The sequence below is a fragment of the Trachypithecus francoisi genome, unplaced genomic scaffold (assembly GCF_009764315.1).
Source record: "Trachypithecus francoisi isolate TF-2019V2 unplaced genomic scaffold, Tfra_2.0 Lachesis_group11, whole genome shotgun sequence".
NCBI classification, from domain to species: Eukaryota; Metazoa; Chordata; class Mammalia; order Primates; family Cercopithecidae; genus Trachypithecus; species Trachypithecus francoisi.
In genome coordinates this window covers 66401634-66425605 of record NW_022681456.1, presented here as the reverse complement: position 1 = coordinate 66425605, position 23972 = coordinate 66401634, and the positions used below count along the sequence as shown (strand labels likewise).

Below are 23972 nucleotides of genomic sequence, written 5' to 3'. Positions count from 1 at the left end.
GAGGAAAGAAGAAGAAAGGAAGGAAGGAAGGCAACAACAACAGAAACAGATTTCAAATGAAAAGTGGGTATGACAGGATACTGAGAGTGTGAGCAAGATAACAAATTACTAAAGGATAGTTAAGAAAGGTAAATGAAATTTTGGATACAATATTCTAACTTAAATCATTCTAATGAATTTAATTCTCAATAAATATATTTCATAAAACCCATCAGGTAAGATGATCTTTGGCAAAGAAAAACTAGGATCCTTCTGAGTGGTGCACTGGAGCCAGCTAAATTGGTCATGGTAGGAGTATTTATACCATGGAAATTGGCCAACACACAAATCAGTTTTGGTTTTGCTTTTGTTTTCCCCCGGAGTGCCTGTTGTTAAACATTTGTCAGCACACTATTGATCCCTCCTTGAGTGAAGGCACTAGGAACCATTGAAAACATCCACAATTTAATTCCTTCCAGAGACACCGAACTGTTTCTATGCCTCCTCCCAATCCTCTCAGGTCCTAAAACCAATTTCATTGTCAAGATTATCAGCACATCAAAACATGTATTGTAAGTCACATCATTACATTTGCAAAGAGATAAAGAAATTAAAAAGCATAAGCAAAGACAGGTCCTATGACTCTTGTTGCCCAGCCCTGGTGAAGACCAAGAAGCTGATGACATGACTAGTGGCAACTCTCCATTTTAAGAGCCGGTTTCCCACAGGTGAGAGGGAGCCATCACAGGCCTGCAGTGATTCTGACGACTCACAGGAAAGCAGTCCAGCTTGTTTGGCCAGTTCTTGGGTTATTGGACAGTCATCAATAGCTTTGAAGCCACTGAAGTCTCCTCTGGTGCCCTGAAGCTTCATTACTTCCGCGAAATTCAGAGAGAGGTATTTATTTTACTGTTACCACTTTGGTATCATTTTTATGTTTTCTCTTTCCAGAAATTTCTGTGCCAGAGCCAAAGTAATGGGACTGGATCTTCTTTTTTTTTTTTTTTTTTTTAAAGTGTTCGTGATCATGCAACAGATACACCCACAGCCAGTGAGTTTCAAAGCCAAAGGAAAACAACAGGCCTTTGATTAGGCTGTACCTACTCCAGTGCAGGAGGGCACTGCGGCAGCTGGGGGAGCCTGGCTGCACCACCTCTTTTCATTCTCCAGAGGTGGGTGGAAAAGAGTGTGTGGGTTGGAATTAAGGAATTGGGTTGACTAGCCCAAGGCTGGTTGGGAGCCTGCAGTTCAGGGAGAGATTATTGCTTTATTGGCTCTGGTTTAAAAAAAATAAATAAACAAAGTGACCATCTTACATCATCTCAGCAGGACTGAAAATTTCACATGATTATCAAAGTGCATGAAATGCTAGACAGATCCCTGAATGTGAGTGGAAAGGGAAAGGAGGGGTTGGTGGAGCAGAGATAGATGCCCACTTTCTCACCAAAATAGAACATCAGGACCTACTAATGGGTGCAGGAAAGTGAGTCAGGTCTGGCCTTAAGGATGTATCCTGAATACCCACCAGTGCTCAGTTTACTTATTGATATATCACTAGATACCAGCTATCATGACTTCTCTGCTCCTTTCCTGTCAATGACCACCAAATCGAACCCTGCTCGGAAAAACTCTCTTTGCTTCAAGAGGGATTGTGTGAGCTTAGCTCAGGTTCATGGAAACACCTTGCTTGTTTCTTTCCTGCGGAGTAGATGGTGAAAGGAGTTGTTAGCACCAGTCAGCCTTTTCTTATCAAGTAACTTCATTATTTCTAGGGCAGTCACATACCGTTGTTTGTCCCAGACAGAGGGGCTTCTGGGACACAAGACTTTTATTGCTAAAATCAGGAAAGTTCCTGGCAAACTGGGATGAGAAGTCACCCTAATTGTCACAGTATCTGATGAGGTGCCAAATGAGTAAGGGAGACAGTCAACACTAATGAAGTTTGGAATTGGTAGCTGGGAGTTTTGTACAGAGCTGTGTATTTTACAATGCACTTTCTCACACACTATCTCATTTTAATCTTATAACAAATTAAAGAAGGAAGAGGAGGTATTACTTTTGCTTCATGTTGAGGAAAAAATTGAGCCACAATGATTAAGTAACTAGCTCAATGACACAGAGCTGGTTAATAACAAAACTCGGGTGTTGCTTCCAACTCTCTGTAGGGTGAGACAGGGAACGATTGATAGCTGGAGTCCAGTGTTCTTTCTGCTGTACCATGTTGTCTCTCTAGTTATAGGGAGAATAGAATTCCTTTTCTCTCATTATTTGCCTTTGTTTTTTCTTGTTATGATGTTGTAGAGTGACAATCTTGCAGTGAAGAATAATTCAATGGAAATTCAGAGCTGTGTCCCCAGCCACCAACCATCAGGAAGCACAGATGCTCAGACATTTGCTGTGACTTCTACCCAAAGGCAAGGTAAAATGTCATTGCCAAGGATTACATTCAAATGACCTGTAACATGATTTTCTGGTGGAGGGAAGAACTGAAGGTAATACTAGTTCATCAGAGAATGCTGAGTGGAGAATCACAGCGATAGGGAGATGAGAGAGCTGTGGATCTTAAGGCAAGATGACAGGCTCAGAAGTCAACAGCCTCAAGCAGAAGCATGCAGGGTTCCCGGATGAGAAACATGACTCAGCATTTATCCTTTCCTATAAAACATAGCAGTGTGTTAAGGCTGCATTTGAAATTTTACTCTAAGGCCAGTGATAATATGTAAATTACGGTCATGACATGCATAACTTGATATCAAGTAGAATAGAAATATTTCCTAAAATTAAAGAAATTACAACCAAACTCAAACCTATCGTTTCTGTATTCAATGACAGTCACAAAAGTATGAATATCTATGGGGAATTATAATGAATCTACAATTTCTCTAGCCAGTTCTATTTCTTTTAGAATGTCAAGCAGCATTTGATATATGATAATGGCTCAGATTTTCAAGATTAAATTCATGTTGGTATACTGTCTTTTAAAGCATGAGAACCCATTTGCTACAGAATGATATAATCATGATCTACACTATAAATGAAAAGGCTTTATGCTGGCAAAAAAAAAATCTCTGAGATGCAGGAGAGCGATATGGTATACTGGTATGTATGGGGTGAAGAAAAGAGCTAGGGTTTTCCATTCAAGCAGACTCAAGTTCAAATTCCAGTTGTGTTAGTGTGTGATGTCGGGTGTTAAGTCTCAGGTTTTTTGTCTGTAAAATGTACATCTTGTAGATTTGTTGTACTCTTAGATTTGTGGCCTCATAGATTTGCCTCCTCAGCTTCCTCTGCCTTGTTGCTTCTGTGGACAGCACGCGGAACAGGGAACACAAGAAGGTTTCAAAAGATTTAAAATCATGGTTTTTAACACGGCTAAGATGTTATATGGTAAACTTCCACCCATCATCACTATCTCTCCTATACCAGGAGTAAGCCATTATATTTGTTTTGTTTTACAAAGTGCTATGATTACAGGCATAAGCCACCACACTCAGCCCCTCAGAATTCTTGAATATAAAAATGTTCTGATTTATTTGACTACAGAAATGACTGGAAAATCTCAGCATTTTAAACTTTTTTTGTATATTCTGTTTCTAACTGCAGTAAGATAAACATTACAGTTATGTGTGTATATTTATATTTTTTTCCATGTTGGAGTATTTTCTGATCTTTCTCTAAAAAGCCATATATGACAATTAGCAGTAAGATGGAAAAGATAAAAGCTATATTTGAGTTAAATTAGATAAGAAATAGATTGTTTTCTATTTAAGATTTCAAAATATTAATGACCTAAAACAAAACAAATTTTGCTATTGGTCAGTTTTACTCTGGTTGAAGTAATGCATCTTAGAAATAAAAGAAATCTTAAATAAGGAGCATCTTCTAAATCTTAGCCAGGGGAGGAAAAAAAAAAAACAAAAACGATGAGGCTTATCTACCGTTAAAGACTGTATCCTCCCAAAATTAATCTGTTGAAGCCCTAACCCCCAGTGTGATGGTGTTTGCAGATGGAGCTTTTGGAAGATAATTCGGTTTAGATGAGGTCCTGAGAGTACAGCCCTAATCCCATGGTATTAGTGCCCCTAGAAGAAGAAACACTAATGAGTTTGCTCTCTCTCTCCACCACATAAGGACACAGCAAGAAGGCAGCCATCTATAAGCCATGAAGAGAGCCCTCACCAGAAACAAACCATGCTGGCAACTTGATCTTGGACTTCTAGGCTCCAGAACCATGAGAAAATAAATTTCTGTTGTTTAAGCCACACAGTCTATGGTGTTTTGTTACAGTGGCTTGATCAGTGTAACAAAAGCCTTTACACTTTACAGTGTAAAGGCTTAATCTGTTTACGAAAGGGAAGATGGACATACACGCTATGGCTAGGAAGGAATGATAACTTATCATTGAACCTAAATGTAGGGGATGTCCTGCCTAAAATTTTGACTATGCTTTTGTGTGTATTTGTTTTTGTTTTGTTTTGTTTTGTTTTTGCTCCTGGGTCAGTCTTGGGAGGGTAAATCACTACTGAAAGGAACATGGCTTCGTCCCCCAAAAAAGAGTGAACATGTAGACCCTCTGGGAGTAATCAAAGCCTAATATTAAGGAAAGACAGGGAAAGGTCAGGAGGCCTTTACTTCTGTGAGTGTCTGGGACCCAAAAATTCAATCAAAGCCTGCTGCGGATTAGGACCTCAAAGTCAGTAGCTTCCTAGCCTCACTCTTGATATTTACATCCCCAGGAAGAAAAGAGGGATGCTGGTTGGGAGTCTTCAAAGGCTACTAAGCCACTTGTGACATGGCACTCTTGAGACATCTGGTGCATTGGAGGATAGTTTGAAAGTAAACTCCAGTGAACCTGGAGCTCCTTGCCTAAGCTTGTATTTGAGCAAAAAAAAAAAAAAAAAAAAAAAAGCCTTGTTCAAAAAATCCCAAATGGCAGAACCAGCTTCCTGAAAGACATAGTTCCTCATTTCCATCCACCCCCAAGGACCTGGGCCAGAAATATTCCTCAGTGCCCTTTAGATCTTATGGAACAAGTTTTCTTCAGTGATACCACATGTTGGCGAGAAGTTATGGCAACAAATGTCTGATCTCTGCTTAGGTGTGGAAGTTAGGCAAAGTCCTCTGTTAACAAAACCCCACAGATTGAGTGGCTTCATCTGTGTTTGCCTTTAGGGTTCTTTGAAATTGAAAGACAAAGGGTAGTCTCAAGAGTAAGAAACTGAACTTGATAATCTGGCATGTGGGTATTCAAGTTGATTTTTGAGTTTAATTTAGAATAGAAAAGAAATGTGTATATCTCTGCAGTTGACAAATTTGATTAACTATAGGCATAACTGTAGCAGGGTGTGCATATTACTTGTCAGTAAGTGCCCTTGAAAGATTTAAAGGACCATGATCAGAAAGGGATCATGGTCCGTGTGTTTCTTTTCAAATGAATGAATGAATTTCTTTCCTGGCCAAGGTTGAGAGACTGCAGTGAGTTATGAGCTATGAGCTATGATCGCACCACTGCACTCCAGCCTGAGTGACAGAGCAAGACCCTGTCTCAAAAAAGAAAAAAAGGGAAATTTATTTCCCAGATGGTTAAGATGCTATTGAATATTAAAACTAAGTGAGACTGAAAATGAGAAACTCATTTCTGTATTTGATCTTTTTAACAATATTCTCTTAATTCCTCTCTCAAGCTACCTTCATGGATAAATAGGAAAAACAAGTAAGATCTAACTCTGCAAAAGAATAGAGTTATAATTTTATTCACCATTTGTTAATCTCTATGAAAATGGAATATCTGGTGAGAACAAATATAGTCAGAGTAATATCCTGATGAACAGATCAGGTATAAAATCTGGATTCTAATGAACCATATTAATGTACCCAATTAAGTGTTTTAAGGTGAAAATCAATTATGCTTTCTGGTGTTGTCTTATTCCTTTCATGCTTCTATAACAAAATACCTTAGGTGAAGTATTAAAAACAACAGCTATTTGTTTCTCACAGTTCTGGAACTTGGAAGGCCAAGATCAAGGTACCAACAGATTTGGTGTCTGGCGAGGGCTGCTCTGTTTCAAAGATGGCACTTTCTTGCTGCATCCTCATATGGCAGAAGGGGACAAATAGCTCCCTTCCACCTCTTTTATAAAGTCACTAATCCTATTCATGAGAGCTCCACCGCCATGACTTAATTATCCCCTAAGGGCCCCAACTTTTAATACTATTACATTGATGATTCAGTTTTAATACATGGATTTTGAGGGGACACATTCAGACCACAGCTACTGTTAAATGTTTTGAGCTAGAATTAAATTTTTTCTTACCTTTATGAACACAACAACACTTCCAGATTCTACAATAATTTCAAATGAAAAAGAGACTGGTTTCAGCCACAAATTCTCTTAAGCTCTCATATGGTTTGGCTCTGTGTCCCCACTCAAATCTCATCTCAAGTTGTAATCCCCACGTGTCTAGAGAGGGACCTGTAATCCCCACGTGTTGAGGTAAGGAGGTGATTGGATCAATGGGGGTGGTTTCCCCCATGCTGTTCTAGTGATAGTGAGTGAGGTCTCAAGAGATCTAATGGATCTGTCAGGGGCTTTTCCCGCTTGGCTTTCTCTTCTCTCTCCTGTCGCTTTGTGAAGAAGGTGTCTGCTTCCCCTTCTGCCATGCTTGTAAGCTTCCCGAGGCCTCTTCCTAGTTATGCAGAGTTTTGAGTCAATTAAACCTCTTTTCTTTATAAATTACCTAGTCTTGGGCAGTTCTTTATAGCACTGCGAAAACGGACTAATACAAGCTTTTTATCTTGGCATCTCTTCACTTTCCTTCCACTCCACACCAAAATCCCACCCCATCTCCCAAAAATTTATTTAAAAAAGCTTTTCATACTTGAGGCCAGATGTTCCAGACTAGCTTGGGCAACAAAGTGAGACCTTATCTCTACAAATAAATAAACGTTAAAAAAAACAAGTAGCTGGGCATGGTGGCATGTGCCTGTGGTACCAGGTACTTGATAGACTGAGGCAGGATTGCTTGAGCCGAGGAGGTTGAGGCTGCAGTGAGCTATGAGCTATGATTGCACCACTGCACTCCAATCTGGGCAACAGAATGAGATCCTGTCTCTTGGGGGGAAAAAAAAGCTTTTCTAGTGAACTCATTAGCATTAGTATTCTGGTAATATTCTTAAAGATCTGATTAAAAGAGAGTATATAAATTGTAATAATTATAATATGAAGAATCTTGTAAGACCAAAAAGTACACATTTCTTAAACCTCCAAATCAATCTTCTTTCCCTAAGTTTTAAACCCATCATGTATTATGTAAAACAAAACAAAACAAAAACCTTAATCATATTTGAATAATAGGAAAATAAAATGGTGAGTTATTGGTTGACTTTTTGATGTGTAGGAAATATACTTGCACCCTGAAGAGTTGAAGCAATTTATTCTGTTATGCAAATGTGAAGGTTATGGGTAACTTATCTTGCCATGACAGAGTATTTTTTTAAGTTGTCAAAACTGTTGTGGCCTTGACTATCCACAGACATTTAATGCATCTGCAGATTAACAGGTTAATAGTTCTCAATCTGCCACCTCTATTCAAACACAAACTTTAGCTCTTGTCTAAGATTTATTAAATTGGCTAGTTTGTTGTTTCTTGTGAATTCGTTCATATTCACACATTGAAATCTCAGATCATATCTGTAGTTGACAAGGAAAACGGCAACATTGGGCTGTGCTGTTAAAAGGTAGATGACCTGTTAAAATAAGGAATAAGCAAAAAGATAAAAAAAAAAAAAGAGAGAGAGAGAGAGTGAAAGAAAGTTTCTTCTCTTTTTGAAATCCATGTTTTCTTAATATGATTCAGCCTTGTTTTGTGGCTGGTGAAGTGTTTTACATTTATAAATTTGGGCTTAGTAACTGTTTAGCTCAGAAAAGCCAACTGTATGTCATTAATTGTTGGACTGTTTATAGCAGTCTCATTTCTAACTGGAAAAGGCCCCTGGAAAATGTTTTCAGAATCCAAAAAGACAAATTGTTAATGTAGAGCATTTAAAATAAAACATCATTTTCCAATATATCAATTGTTTTAAAGTATTTTCTATGCTGGCATTGACAACGTGTATCGCTGTTGATGATAGGGTATCTTAATCCTCATCTTACATGTTGGAAATTTCTAGTGGCTTTTATTGTATCTTTATATATATGTATGTTTAATAATGGTTGGCAGGCATTGCAATTTACATACATTTTACATAGAACTGATTGATTATGTTTTGTTTTGTTTTTTGAGATGGAGTCTAACTCTGTCCCTCCTACTGGAGTACAGTGGTGTGATCTCGGCTCACTGCAACCTCTGCCTCCTGGATTCAAGCAATTCTCCTGCCTCAGCCTCCCAAGTAGCAGGACTACAGGTGTTCACCACCATGCCTGGCTAATTTTTTGTGCTTTTTCAGTAGAGACAGGGTTTTGCCATGTTGGTCAGGCTGGTCTCGAACTCCTGACCTCAGGTGATCTGCCTGATTCAGTCTCCCAAAGTGCTGGGATTACAGGAGTAAGCCACCACACCTGGCCGGAACTGATCAACTATGTTTTTGTTGCATCTTTGCCTGTCTCTCCCACTGGGCTATAAGCTCCTTGAGACTGGGAATTGTGGCTTTATCTTATATACTTCTGTCTAACACAATCCCCTTGTTGTTTGCATGCATTCGTTTTTCTGTAAACATTCATTGAATACTTGCTAGGTGTGAGGCAAGCTGCCAAGGTTTCTATTTGAGTTACTTCATATCCTCAGAATAACCTAATAGCTTAGGCATATTATTGTTGTCATGTTTTTAGGTGAGGAAGTGAAGGCATAGAGAACATAGACTTTGACAGGTAAGTGGCAGCCTCAGGCTTCAAACCAAGGCAGCCTGATTTTAGAGACTTTGCTTTTACTTTCATGACTAGTGCTTTACATGAATTAACTGGGGTGAGAGAACAGAGGTGAGAATGGTCCTAAAAGGACGCTGAGGTAGATAATAGAGTTCATTTTCTTAAATCTTGAAGCCAGATCTTTGAAAGTGGTTGATTGCTCAGCCCCAGGCTTCATACCCCCACCCATTCTCTTATTGGCCTGTAATTTACTTGAAATACCTCTATATCCACATTTGGTACACAGTTATACTCCCTAGATGCAGTAGAATAAGATCTGAAGTGCTCCAACCAGAAATCCATACTTTGAAGATGATTAGTTAAAATTGGAAGGATCTCAACAAGGAAATGTAGTATTTTCTACACTCTAGTAGTAAATATTTTAAATACCACTATCCAAATATGCCCTCCGAAGGTTGATGATGCAACATAAGGATACTAGAAAGTGCTTTACTATGGTGAAATAAGCTGTGTTTATGATACATGGTTACATGGAAAGATTTGTATAGAAAACTCCCTTCCTTGTATGAATAAGAAATGGGGATCCGAGTAGCCCTGTAGCTGAACACCTTTTATAGATTGCCTAGGTCTAAGACTCTGATTGGTCATGCCCCCCACTTTATGGAGGATTTTGTTGGCTAATCCGCCTAGCTGATCCTGCCAATAGAATACATGTTGTATTTGCCCAGGAGAGCTACTTTCATGCAAAGTGCTTGTCAGAACACCCAGAAAGAGAGAACCATGATGTCACCAAGTTTACAAGAACTGGTTTTAGGACTATGTTTTATATGTCAAAATCTGGTCTGAAATTTGCTAATAGGAAAGTTGTAGAAAAGCAGAGACATAAAATTCCCACCGTCTTTTGATTATCTGAGGCTACCAACAGTGGTAAATTGTAAATGGTCAAGGTGGCTTAGGGAATTTCACAAAACCTAACTTTCTTCTTTTATTGAGATATAAACCTTGACATTATCTCCAGCATTTATGACTCTTTAGGTAATAATAATTAACTATTCAAAAAATTATCCGGCCAGGCATGTTGGCTCACGCCTGTAATCCCAGCACTTTGGGAGACCAACGTGGGAGGATCACAAGGTCAGGAGTTCGAGACCAGCCAGCCCAATATGGTGAAATGCCATCTTTACTAAAAATACAAAAATTGGCCAGGCGTGGTGGCACATGCCTATAGTCCCAACTACTCAGGGGGCTGAAGCGGAAGAACTGCTTGAACCCAGGAGGCAGAGGTTGCAGTGAGCCAAGATGGCGAGTGCACCCAGGCTGCACTCCAGCCTGGGTGACAGAGCGAGACTCTATCTCAAAAAAGAAAAAGAAAATTATCCATTACATGATGCCGTTTACCTATTTTTGAAATTCTCTTACTTTGCACAAGATCAAAGTTGTATAGACCATCCTTGTCTATTATAGGATATCATACCTGGTCTATTATAGGGACATTTTTATGAATGTTTTCTGGAAGTATGAACAGATGATATAAGACTTATCCAGAGGGCTTACAAAAAAAGTGTTGACACTCTATGTGCCATCAAATTACTCTACAACAGACCAGGGATAGAAAACTGCAAATTTGAGCATTGAATGACAGAATTTCCAGGGATACCAGAAAACTCTCACGGCTTCCTTCTCCTTTCTAAAAAATGCGAATTTAGTAGTGAATAACAAAAGGAGGATTTACAAAGCTAGAGTTTTGATCCTAGTTGGGGAAATCAACTTCCAAAGTATGTTAGCAGAAACATCCAATAGTTCTTCTAAATGCATCTCTGCAAATTATTACCATTAAATCTATGTTAACTGAGGAAAAAAATCTACCACTCAAGGATTCACATAATAAAGAAGATGAAACTAGAATTCTCCACTTTTCTGCCATAACTATTATATCTATCATTTGGCACAAATATTTCTTTTTTTATGTTTATTTTATTTTTAATTGACATACAATGAATGTACATATTATAAGAAACAGTATTTCAGTACATGTACACGTTGTGTAATTATCAAATCAGGGTAATTAGCACACCCATAATCTCATACATTTATTGTTTCTTTGCAGTGAGAACATTCAAAATTCTTTCTTCTAGCTATTTTGAAATATACAGTACATTACTGTTAACTACAGTCACCCTACTGGCACAAACATTTCTGTAAGGCTCTTTCTAGTTTTTTATTTAGGTACATATTCCACACATGTGGATTTTGATTGAAAAATCAGAACTGCTTATGGCTCGTGGAAAAAATACTACAAATTTTCAGGGCAGCAAATCTCCAATAGAAAATTCCACATTGATCTAATTATTGAAGAGTTTTTTGAGAAAGTCTTTCAAATGTGGTCTTTTTTTGTGGGAAAGGATTTAGGGGATTTATCAGGTTAAAGCTATTTGGGTTCACACCTATGAACTCATGGCTAGAAAAGACTCTGAAATTCCTTTTTTATTCCTTTTTTCTAAGTTAAAGTGTAAAACATTTGGGTCAGATTGTCACTGATGCTGTCATTCCTTAAGCATCTATAGACTGAAAGATCCCATATCATCCTTTTATACCTGTGTAACATGCACATTACATCTCTGTCTTGAAGCTTCACTTTACATAATTTAGTGGACATGTTTAATCTGTGTTGCCATAAATTTGGACTTACTCTCTGGCTTAAATTAGGTTGAATTGGGGAAAGTTTGCAAAGTATTTGAAGAGCTATAGTACTTAGCATTTACTAAGTAAACTTAAACATTGTTTGATAGTGATAAGCTGTTTGATCCATCATACATGTATCAAATGCCTGCTAAATACCAGGCACTCTGCCACACAAGGAGAACTTTAATGTATCCTTGCCCTTAAGGAGAACGTCCTTGTTGGTCACCAGGAGAAAAGCTATAGTCTGAAGTAAACTCATCCCACCAAGAGAAGTGGAATTACTACATTTGAGCCAAAGAAATGTCAAACACAAGGATTACTACCTGCCACTGTACTGGTATTGCTTTATAATTTTGTTTCTCTCTTCCTACCTGGCTAAGAGGAGAAAGAAGACTAACATTGTAGAGGTAAGTAATTGAAAGCAAAAACTTTAATGACTTTCTCCAACTCACTAGTAGGCTCCAGGTTAGAACACTCTTCCAGAAGCGATGAAGCTTACAGAAGTGAAAATGTTAACGTGCCTTCAAAAACGTGCCACAACTGGTACTAGCCACAGTTGGCATGTATATTTGATTTACAAGGAAATAAAAGCTAGAAAATAGGATTCCTAGCCCTGTCTTTCAGTCATAGTGTAATTTTTGCATGACAAAAAGTAACGCTTTATACTCGAGCTTTCCAATATGGCAGCCGCTAGCCACATATGGCCATCTAAATTTAAATTTAAATTACTTAACATTAAATCAAATTAGATATTCAGTTCCTCCATCACACCATCCTCATTTCAGTGGATGGCACTCCATAGCACACAGGGTTCCTGGCTACTGTACTGGGGACACAGATCACAGCACATTTCCATGATCACAGAGAGCTCAGTTGGACAACGGCTGTTTCACACCAGTCACTTCCAGATGTCTTAATTTGAAGAAAAAGGTTCAAGGTGGCTCAGACCTCATTGCTCCTCTGTGTTTATGAGTGTTATAATTGAGTGACTAGAGCTAATGCTTGTTTTCATGGTAGAGTCCAGGTGTTATCTATGGAAAGGTAAGCAGGTAGAGCAGGTAGAGCATCTCTGGAAGCACCAACACTACCATTATTTCCCTTTTGCCATAGCTATTGAGTCTTACGTCACAATGATGTGAGTAGTTACCATTGTCTCCAAATCCTCTGCTAGAAGAAACCCTAGATTCTAAGTCCACTCCTTCTGTGTCAACCTGGCTCACAGATCCAGCTCAGTAGTCACTACTAAAGGCACTACCCTCACTGCTGCTCCTAGCATTGCCCACCACCTATTTCTATGGCTCTAGATATTGACCAAACCATTGGTAATTCCTCTTTGATTTCAGAGATTTGGAAATTATTCAATTACAGAACCACTGAAAGAGTGAATATTGAAGATATCCATCAATTTGGGTGACTAGGATGTATACTGAAAAGATTTGTGGTATCCTTTGTTCTCACCAAACTTCACCCTTCATTTTAATTATCTGCTGACTCTGTCTGGCATGTTAGTAATACTATGTCTTGATCTATTTTGGAAACAAACATATGAACATCTTTTTAGCAATTACTATAAGTATTCAAGTACTGATACCTAGTACAATAGATAAAGTGTATAAGTACCCTTGTGTCCACTGGGATCAGGCTTTTCAACCATATGTGTCAAGACTAGGTCAGGTTTTATTACCAAAAACTTTCCCCAAAAAACTTGGTTTTCAGAGCTTATTGGATTTTGGAATTGCAGAGGAGGGAGTGCAGACCATTAGCTCCCTCTTATTTCTCTTTCAGTGTCTTCTCATCTGAGAACGTTCTCTGACCACCTACACTAGGACTGCATTTAAAGAGCCTCCAAAGGCAACTTGCAATTTTCTATCATAGGTTTCCACAGTGCAAGTTCTTTAAAGGCAGGAATCTGTCCCTTTTTGTTTCCTGCTGTACCCCTATGTGACCATACCAATTTCAGTGCTGGCAAAGAGTAGGCACTCAATAAATACTTACAGAATGGATGAGGGAGTGAATGGATGTTGGATGAATGACTCCTGTCATAGCCTCCTAGCAGTGGACTCTTTCCTCTGGTATCTTTCTATTTTAAATTATCCGTGGCAAGGAATGTCCTGTGTTTACTGATATCTGTTTTCTCCTATTCATGGACACACAGCTAGCCTACATTTCCCAGTCCTTCCTGCAGTTAAGGAGGTCATGTGACTGACTTCTTGCCAATGAACTGCAGGCAGAAAACATGCATGTCCCTTCATGCCTGCCCCATAAACCCTATATGTGCTCGCCTCCTTCATCTCCTAGCCAAACACAGAGGCTCCAGGAAAGAACTCTGAGGCTGTAGAAGATGGCAGAGCTACAGATGGAAAGATGCCCTGCAGGACTGTGTGTTGTTTGCTACGGCTGCCATAACAGAGCACCACAAACTGGGTGTCTTCAACAACAAAAATCTATTGCCTCAGTTCTAGAGACTAGAAATCTGAGGTCAAGATGTTGGTAAAGTGGGTTCCTTCTGAGGGCTGAGAGGGAAGGATCTGTTCTAAGCCTCTCTCCTGACTTGTAGATGGCCGTCTTCATGTTCACGTGATGTATTCCCTGTAGGTGTGCCTGTGTCCAGTTTCATAGGAAAACCAATTCTGTTGGACTAGGGCTCAGTCTACTTCTGTATGGCCTCATCTTAACTAATTACATCTATAACAGTCCTATTTCCAAATAAGGTCATGGCCTGAGGAACTGGAGCTTAGGACTTCAACATATGAAAATTTTCAACCAGTAACAGTCCACATAGAAGGCCACTTGCCAAAGAAAGGCACATGCATTACACTTTGCAAAAGACACTTTGTGTTAAGCCACTGAGATTCTAGGGTTTTCTGTCACGGCAGCTAGTGTTTCTTACCAACACTAAGATACCATCTTGTCACACTAACCTTGGTTTTGAGAGTAATAAAAATAATAATACACTTACATATTACGCTTTTTGGAAATGCAAAAAAAAAAAAAAAAAAAAATTGGCTTCAAATTGTTCCTCAGCCTTCAGACTTATAATTCTGTCAGGACTTGCAGCATCTGATTGCTCCAGTGGATGGGCTGTTGTCTGGAAAGGGTCACTCTCAGTTGTGTGGTAGCAAGAGAACAGGCCTTGAAATTGGTAGACCTGGGCTTCAGTTCTGTCTCTACCCCTAGAAATGCAGCATGACCTTAAGGCAAATCATGTTTTCCACTTAGCCCTTGTTTAGTCATTGGAAAAAGGAAAACAATCCTTCCCTCTTGGTGGTGTTGGGAAGTTTAATCAAATTAAATTAATCTTCCAATTAGCACAGTCTGGCACAGAGTAAGTGCTTAATATGCTTTCTTTTTAAAACAAGAAAAGGCAGATTTTTTATTTGGGAACTGTGATCTCACCCTTCTACATTGGTATTCAGTGTCTGAGGGACATAGGACTTGGCAGCCTTAGTCGGACAAACCTGGGGGCTGATATTTGGAGGAATGGCCTGAAGAAAAGGAATTATGACTGTTCTATAGGAGCCTGAGGGCCATGCAGGGAATTTAACTCAATAAAGCTGTCCATCACTCAGTATTATCCAACGATGGGCAACATTTTAAGGCAATGAGTTTTCTGTCCAGCTAGCTAGACCATGGCTCAAAGAGTAGTCCTGCCAGGTGTGGTTTCTGGGTGCCAAGAATGGCACGGGTTGACACACAAGGAGGCAGTTTCCTAAAGTTTGGGCTGTGGGTTGGTTTTGGTGGGATGACTTTGATATGATTCAGATGAGTAATTGGAGTAGATTTACAACACAGCCATTCTATGATTAGAAGGTCAGCAAGGTGCATTCACATAGAGTTAGACATAAAACAGGTGCATTCTTATAGAGTATGAGGAAACAAAAAGTTTGCTTGAAAATGTGTGTGCTCTGGGGAGAGATGAGAGTGGCGAGCCATGGCAGCATGAGTGGCCACAATGGAGAGTAGAGAAGAAACCACCAAAGGAGAAGAGTGGGGGTAGTGTGGACACTCAAGAGTACACTTCCCTGCCACACTTTTCATAGAACTGGTCCCACTCCCCACTCAGAACAGGCAGAATATTTGTCAAAACATATTTTCACTGTCATGAGCCTTAGGTTCTCCAGTAATCACCCCATCAAAACCAACCCACAGCCCAAACTTTAGGGAATTGCCTCCCTGTGTGTCAAGCCATACCATTATCAGCACCAGAAACGTAGGGCCACCCTTCCAGCAGTAGTCCACACTGCAGGGCTTCAGACTCCCTCCGGGGCAGCATGGTTCTGAGAAACTAGAGGGCAAGCTGTTGATTCCAGACTTTAAGGACACAGAGTGGGAACTGCTGACTCCAACATTTACTAAGAGCTTGAGTGGGGATCCTTTGGAAAACCTCATAGTCAGTTAAACCCATCATGCCTCACTTTATTTTTATCCTAATGACTGGCTAGATATAAGCCTCTCTAACGTCTGTGCTCATCCCCCAAGCTGCTCTGTGCTTCCTCTCTCCTATACAACCTCCCGCTGCTGCTCCTTGTTCCCTCATCAATTTTTCCTCTGAAGCATATGGAAACTCTACACCATGGCAAATTCATTCCCTACCTCCAGCTCCATGGCCTGATTGAACCCTGGCTTTCCCTACAATACACCCAGCACTTCTCTTGCAGTTGTTCATTCTCACACACATACACACAGCATGTACCCCTGAGGAGGTGGGTTGGGTACCAAGTATCCCCCCACCCCCCACCAGCGCCATTTCAGGATTATCACTTCTCTCCCATAGTATAAGAAATCCTGCTTCTGGGAAGGCTTCTGCCATCTGGCTCTACTTTCAACCACATGCTTAATTGCTCCATAAATGGTAGAAAGGACTAATTTTAGCATTTCTGTCATTTAGCAAGTCACAAATTCTGCAGCATGAATTAATCCCATTTAATCTAGGTTGGTATCCTTGCTCTGTCCCTGACTAGCTATTTGACCTTTGGAAAAGTTATTTAACCTTTCTGAGCTTTAATATCTTAGAAAATGGGAGTAAAAATGCTTACTGAAGGAGATGACTATGTGAGTTGAATGGCACAGTGTACATGAAATCATCATAAAAAGCACAAAATGTGAATTGAATTTAAATAGAAACATCTTTTAGGGGGTGAATATAACTCACCCTGAGGTAATCAGGAGTTATTGCTATTTTGTTAGTTAACACTATTTGATAAAACGATTCTGTAGGATATGGTAATGCTGGATACATGTCATTATATATTTGTTAAAAGCCACAGAATGTGCAACACAAAGAGGGAACCCTAGTGTGAACTGTGGATTTAGTTAATAATAATGTAACAATATTGAATCATCATTTGTGACAAATGTGCCACACTATTGCAGAATGTTAATAACAGTGGAAGCTGGGGGAAGAGGAAGGGAGTATTTGGGGACTCTGGACTTTCCACTTACTTTTTCTGTGAACCTAAAACTGCTCAAAAAAACTATTAATTTTTCAAAAGCTATTTATACAAAGCAGGTTTGTTCATGAGTTGATAATTGTTGAAGCTGATGATAGGGACATGGGGATTCATTATACTTCTCCTCTCTAAATCTTCCATGATAATAAAGTTTTAAAAAACATATTTGCTGCAACTGAGTCTCTGACTTAATCAACCAGAGAAAGATATCTGACATCTCCAAATAACAGGCGTTTAATTCATCTAGTATTTACTGGCAACCTGTTAATCATCAAACTCAGTGTTCAACCGAGTGTGTGTGGGGGGTTCTAGAACACCTTAAGACAAGCTTGTGCAACCTGCAGCAGGCCACATATATATAGCCCAGGATGACTTTGAATGCCGCCCAACACAAATTCATAAACTTTCTTAAAACATCCTGAATTTTTGTGTGATTTTTTTTTTAGCTCATCAGCTATCATTCGTGTAAGTGTATTTCATGTGTAGCCTAAGACAATTCTTTTTGTCCCACTGTGGTCCAGGGAAGCCACAAGATTGGACGCCCCTGCTTTAAGACATGTTGGATTCCTCCCCCAAAAGTTTAAATCTTGTTGCAGAGACAAGAGGACTACTTGTGAAGTAAGTGAGCAACACCAGAAAACTTAAGTCCATGGCACAGAAAATGTTAAGTAGAGAACTTAAATAGAGAACTTAAGTCCATGGCACAGAAAATGTTAAATTCTAGCAGAAGCCTGAGTAAAATGGAATAAAAATTCTATCAATAAATCTGAAAGTTTTTCAGTATCAGAATGTCAGGAGTTCTGTCAGCAAAAATATATGGATTTTTGACTGACTTTGAGGCATAGATTGTCACATTCTGTTCAGCCTGGATTTTTTTTTTAACTCCAAAACATAAGATATGATGCCAAAACCATGTAGTAAGAGTTCATTCTTGAACTGAAAGCAAGGAAAAGATGAAGCAATCTAAAAGCATGCTTTAAGAGCTATGTTGTGCCCAGAGTTGGGCTGGATGCTGTCTTTTGGGCAGAGAACAGTGCCAAGCATTGAGTTGTCAATGAAATGATCATTTAGGTAGTTACTGGTCTTAAGAATATAGTGTGGTCTCTGTAGAGAGTTTAAATAAGGAAAACAGTTTTGTTTCTGACTAGTTTAAAATAACATGTTTCTGTGCATACATGTTTGACAGATGCATTTTGAAATTTATAAAAAATTGTCGAGACCTTAGAGAGTACTTATGGTAAACTTTGCCTTATTAGAGAATTAAATGATGGGTCTGCATGATATTTTAATGTTAATTCTCACAGAATTTGTATGTTGTGACTTATCAAAATGTAGGAATAAAAAATTGTGTATTTAGGTTTTCATAGAGAAGTGTTGAAATTACAACTCCTTGGGAACCAGGAACATTTGGGACTCTTTGTGCAAGGCTATTTGTTATTCTAAAATTAGATCTCAAAATCAAATTTCCTGAAACATAAAGTCAAGGGGGTTGTGAATTTCAAATTTTGGCAGCTCGTGAAGCACACAGGTATTTTGTGATGACTTTTAATTTAGATCTTGGAAAAGGAGAGTAGGGATTTGAATCTAATTAATTTTTTTTTTTCTCTCTCTCTCTCTCTTTTAACTTGTGGAGTCTTTTAGATGGTAAATAAAGTTTTGAGAAGAGGAAGAAGAAAATCTCTGCTCCAAAATTGCTTTCCTCAACTTCTCAGGGGAGCTTTTAAATCATTCCCTGTGTTTCGAACTGCTGCCAATTCCTAGAAATTCCCAGGTTTTAAGAAATAAATCCAAGAAACCAATCTGGAGAGGAGAAAGAAAGGTATCTGTGCTGAGCGCACTTGAAGCATAATAGCATCATAGCCGTCATTTAGAGAACGCAAGTGTGGAGGTTGATGCTTTACCTGTCCTGATTCACATGACCCTGTAACCACTCCGCCAAGGAGCTGCCTCTATTTTCAGAGGAAAAAACTGGCACCCAGTTTGGAATATGCCTAAGGGCATGCAGCTAGTGTGTGGCTAAGGATTTGAATCTGGATCTGTCTGATCCTAGAGCCCCAACTTCACAACATGATGCTTTCATTGTTTTTTAGTTTGACCTTCACACTCCGTGTCCACAATATAAGCAGAGGAGAATAGGTGAGGTTCTTGTTCCATTCCCTAAATAGAGACTCTCTGAACAAAGCAAAGAAGTGAGCCCCTCTTGGCATAATTTAAGGCAGGGGTCCCCAACCCCCTGGCCGAGGACCGGTACTGGTCAGTGGCCTGTTAGGAAGTGGCCGCACAGCAGAAGGTGAATGGCAGCGAGCAAGCATTACCACCTGAGCTCCACCTTCTGTCAAATCGGTGGTGGCATTATATTCTCATGGAGCAGGAACCCTATTGTGAACTGCACATGTGGGGGATCTGGTTGCATGCGCCTTGTGAGAATCTAATGCCTGATGATCTGAGGTGGAACAGTTTTATCTTGAAACCATCCCCCTCCAGCCATGGAAAGACTGTCTTCAATGAAACTGGTCCTTGGTGCCAAAAAGGTTGGGGAGCACTGATTTAAGGGATACCCTCTTCTGGTCTAAAATATTCATGTTTCCTTCAATCTATGAAACTGCTATACACATACACAGTATTGGACATTCTGCCATTGTATATTCAGTTGTTTGAGTTAAATATTGCTTTTCTTGGTTTCTCTTTTTAAAAGGAAAATACACCCACGAAAGGGGTGACCTATTAATGAAGACCATGGTTTTTATAATCACATACTCTTTCCCTTCTCAGAAGGGGCTGGGTGTTCTAAGATGCTAAAAAAGGAATGATATACTGGATGGGTTCGCAGCCTGGGGTGTGGATTGCTAAGGTACAGGGATAAGGCAGCTAGGAAATTTGTAAATGAGAAGAAAGTGATTACTAAGCTAGTTTCGATATTAAAACCAAAATTATATGTTCACTGGCAAAGGGCTTCACACTTTTAACAAAAGCCTTTAGTTATTGTCTAGCTTTACATTGAAATAACAGTGTAATGAAATATTTTCCTGGAATCCCAGGGGATGAACACTGGGCACCCAGCTCAAGCAGGAAAGCTCAGAAAGGAAGGGGCTGCACACGCGGTGGGCACATACTGCTCAGACACCATGCTGGGGGCTTCATAGATCTCATCGAATTCCATCATCACAAGGGCCCCAAAAGAGAGGTTATTAGACCCTCTATGCAGATATTATTAATAGTAGCCATCGGCATCTCCGATTTTAAAAAGATGCAAAAGCCAATTTTTCCTATGTACATATCATTTTATAGACAAAAATAAAACCGATGCTAGTTTGGGCGTCACTGGCATATGGAAAAGTACTGAATTTAAAGCAGAAAACCTGTTTTCAAGCCCTGTGCTTGCCAGTAACAAGTTGTGCAACTCTAAGCCAGGCTTAATTTAAGCCTCAGTTTCCTCATCTATAAAAAAGGGATATTCATAACATATCTTACCTACCTTCAGATAAATTAGCTCATGCAGTTCGTTTGGGATAATGATTCATGACAGGTACCCCGGGGAAGAGGCCAGAGAATTGGGGAGCAGATTGTGCGTTGTGAAAACTGAGCCTAGAAGAAACTCTTGGCCTATTTCAGTTTTGCTCAAGGACAGCCCCCACCACTCGCCACCTCAAATATCTTCTGTATCTCGTATACACTATTACAGTTTCTTATCCAACTCTGTCAGATTTCTATGAAATTGCCATAAATCCTAAGATTAAAAAAGGAAAAGAAATGCTTACATTCTCACTATTAAGATCTCAAAAGTGTGTCTGCCACTTTATATCAACAATTAAAAATACAGAATCTCTGGATTAGCTGGAGGGAACATCAGGTAAACACAGGCAAAACACCTGTGAATAGAAATCAAAATGATTTTGGTAGGCTAAGTAACTTGATTACACTGAGAATCTTGATTCCTCACCAAAAGAAGAAAAAGGGACAAAAACAGGAAGTCATCAAAAGGGACATGCAAGGAGATCAGCCAAACAGTAGACGTTTTCCTGGCACACAGCAGACACTCAATATTTGATGAAATTTATAAGTAATTTTGAGGCTATCTCCTTCAGTCCTGAACATTTAAGGCTTAAAGCTAAAATCCTCTCCTCCATGTCTTCCCTGTGGATAAATGAGGAGATTAAGTTTTTCTTGAATATTTCTGTAATGGTTTCCCATAGTCAGCTGCTCTCTGGAAGACGTCGAGGTGGCTGCAGTGATATGAAGTTGTCCCTTGAATCCAGACCTGGCAATTCTGAAAGGCAGTTTAGAATGTAAGCATGTAACTACTCAGCTGTAATCCTGGTGTCAGTGGGGGCTGTGGTCATCTGAGGCTGAAAAATCTGCTTACATGACAGCTGGCTCATATTCCAGGTTCATAATGGACCAATCACCTAAAAGATATCTAGGAAGGTAAGTGATTTCCAGGCAAAGTAAGGAGTTTAATTTAACAGAAAAGTGGTGCTCCTACCTGCCCCTCCACCATCCAGTATTACACTTGTGATAGTATTGTACCCTTTGACTTGGGAGTGCTCTGAAGGGTGAAGTGTCTTGCTGGAATGGGTGTGGAGTTCACACTATGGCCTTCATTGCTTGAATGAAAGAGGCTACATGTCTGTGGGACAATTAGAAGGAAACTCTAATGTCTGGCCCCATAAAAGTGCAGACCGTGAAATAAACTAGAAAATTTGTATCAAGTGTTCCAGTTCCTGGGAGAAGAGGGCACTGGACAAATTACTTAAAAGTATAAAAGGGTATGGAGAATAAGAAACAATCCTTGGGGGAAAGAACTGCTCACCCGAGGGAACTAAGTGAGCACTTTTAGGAAACTACCTTTCTAGAGAACTCAGCATAGGTCCCGGAAGCGTTAGTGTGGTTTTATTTCTAGAGACTACTCAGAATTCCCACCACTGTAATCAGAAGACTTTGAAACACTCTCTATCTAAACAGTGATTTGAATTCCCACATACTCAGCTTGCTTTTGAGGGAGGTTTGGACAATTTGGGGCTTTAATTTTGTATATGGGCCACCAAGGTGTAGAAAACTAAGCCAGCTGTGGAATGAGAACTCCCAAGAGAAGGAAGACCTACTGGGGATGCTTTGAACTCATTGAACACAACTGTCTCATAATGAAATGGAGCTCTGAAAACACTTGTTTTCCAAGGTTTCAAAAGCAAAGACTTAATTAGAAAAAAATGCACGTGTTTTTAAAATAACCAATGCTCATTTTTTTCTAGTAATAACAGACTACTTATCTTTAAATGGTTAAAAAGTTTCCTTTGTTAAAAAAAGATAGAGATTATTGTTTGTTTATTTATTTTTATTAAGCCTGACACTGAGGCAGGATATCATTAAACAACATAACCAGAGGAATGGTATATAACAAATGGGAGGGAAAAAATGGTGTGCTTCTGCCTGTAATGCCTGTGTGCAGGTTTGAGCAAACTGATCTGGAGTCATAAATTAGCATCTGTTCTCTTCCACACTTCCTTGTAAGGACACTTGGAGGTATATAAAATTTAGATGCTTACACGTACATTTTCTTTTTCTTGTTGACTTTTACTTAAAATATTTGTCCCGTGAATCTATTATTTAATGACAGTGCTTTTAAGATTTAGTCCATCTTAAGGGTCGCTATAAAGCCAGTCTCATTAATAATTTGGTAAATGTTAAAATATTCTGTAGTTAACAAATAGACTTACTAACTTATTTTACTCAGAATAACAGCAAACTGATGGCATTGATTTGGCATCTAGAAAATTGGTCATTGTATTTAATTAAGGTATTTAGTCTATACTGTATCCCTATATTTATTTTATACCATCGGCTAGGTCAAAAGATTTCGCTATTTTTTAACTGCTTAGCTATACTCTGAATATATTTCTGTATTATTTAAAAATAATGTTGAAAGTTTACATACAGAAAATATTACATAGATTTATATATTAAAATACATAATTTGTATTAAAATACATAATTTTTATTAAAATAGGCATTAGAAATATTAGTTATTTATTATAAATGCTATGTATAAAAGTGTAATTAAAAAAAAACCCTCTAGGACCTCACCATTCAAAGATAATCACTGTTCCCAGTTTAATATATTTCCACTTAGTTTTCATTTCTATCACATATTATTTGTACATGGCCAAGACCATGTGTCTGAACCTTGTTTGCATCAAATGTCTCATTATGTTGTATTTTCCCCACATCATTAATTTTTTCATAGAATGTTTAATGTTATATAACATTTCCCAATATGGATTTTAAAATATTTGTTTAACCTTCCTGCTTTTGCAAGGTATATAATTTTTCTGTATTTAAAACAATGCTGCAATTCAACCTTTTTTTTTTTTTTTGCATTATTTTCTAAAGAAACTTTTCCAGAAGTAAAAAGTACAGGAATATGCAATCCTTTTTTATGTTTATAATCCATACTGTCACATTGCTTTTCTGATCCACTGAAAATATCAGCAATGTGAGAATTTCCCTATTCCCACTCCCAAGCAGTTTGATACTGTGTCTCACTAAATGCCTATATTTTCACCTAAATATTATTTTTCCTTTTCCTTTTTTTCTCCTCTTTTAAATTCACTTTAAGTATCTCATTACTGCTTTAAGTTTCTTTGGTTACCAGGGCAGCTAAAACATTTTTATCAGATTTATTAGCCATTTATGGTCTTATTATATAAAATGTTTTCTACAGTTTGCTTTTGAAATAGCCTCTATGTGACTTTTCCTTCTGGCTGGTGTCAAAACATTTCTAGGACCAATTCCAATAAATTTACTCATTGCCTTTTGATTTGGTAAAAATTGACAAGAATCCAGAAGTGATGATCTCTTGAATGTTGATATTATTCCAAAGGTCCACATAGAACATTTGATTCAAAGAGGCAGTAACATTTTGTAGGACCATTATGTAACTATAATTACACATTCTTATATCACATCCTGAATCTTGTGTTCCTTGTTATAAGAGCTCATTTAA

The 23972-nt window shown here is 38.7% G+C and overlaps 2 long non-coding RNA genes across 2 annotated transcripts in view; both read left to right on the top strand.

The window, feature by feature from the left end:
• The window catches only part of LOC117089790, a 180233-nt gene extending 162017 nt beyond the window's left edge, over nucleotides 1-18216 (top strand). Inside the window, exons 12-15 of the long non-coding RNA XR_004439755.1 lie at nucleotides 708-876; nucleotides 996-1151; nucleotides 2281-2398; nucleotides 17494-18216. This is a non-coding gene — a long non-coding RNA (uncharacterized LOC117089790). The remainder of the gene's footprint in view (nucleotides 1-707; nucleotides 877-995; nucleotides 1152-2280; nucleotides 2399-17493) is intronic.
• Nucleotides 4237-4884, top strand: LOC117089791. The gene is made up of 2 exons (XR_004439756.1): nucleotides 4237-4274; nucleotides 4310-4884. It is a non-coding gene; the product is annotated as an uncharacterized LOC117089791 (long non-coding RNA).
• Nucleotides 18217-23972: the final 5756 nt, after the last annotated feature.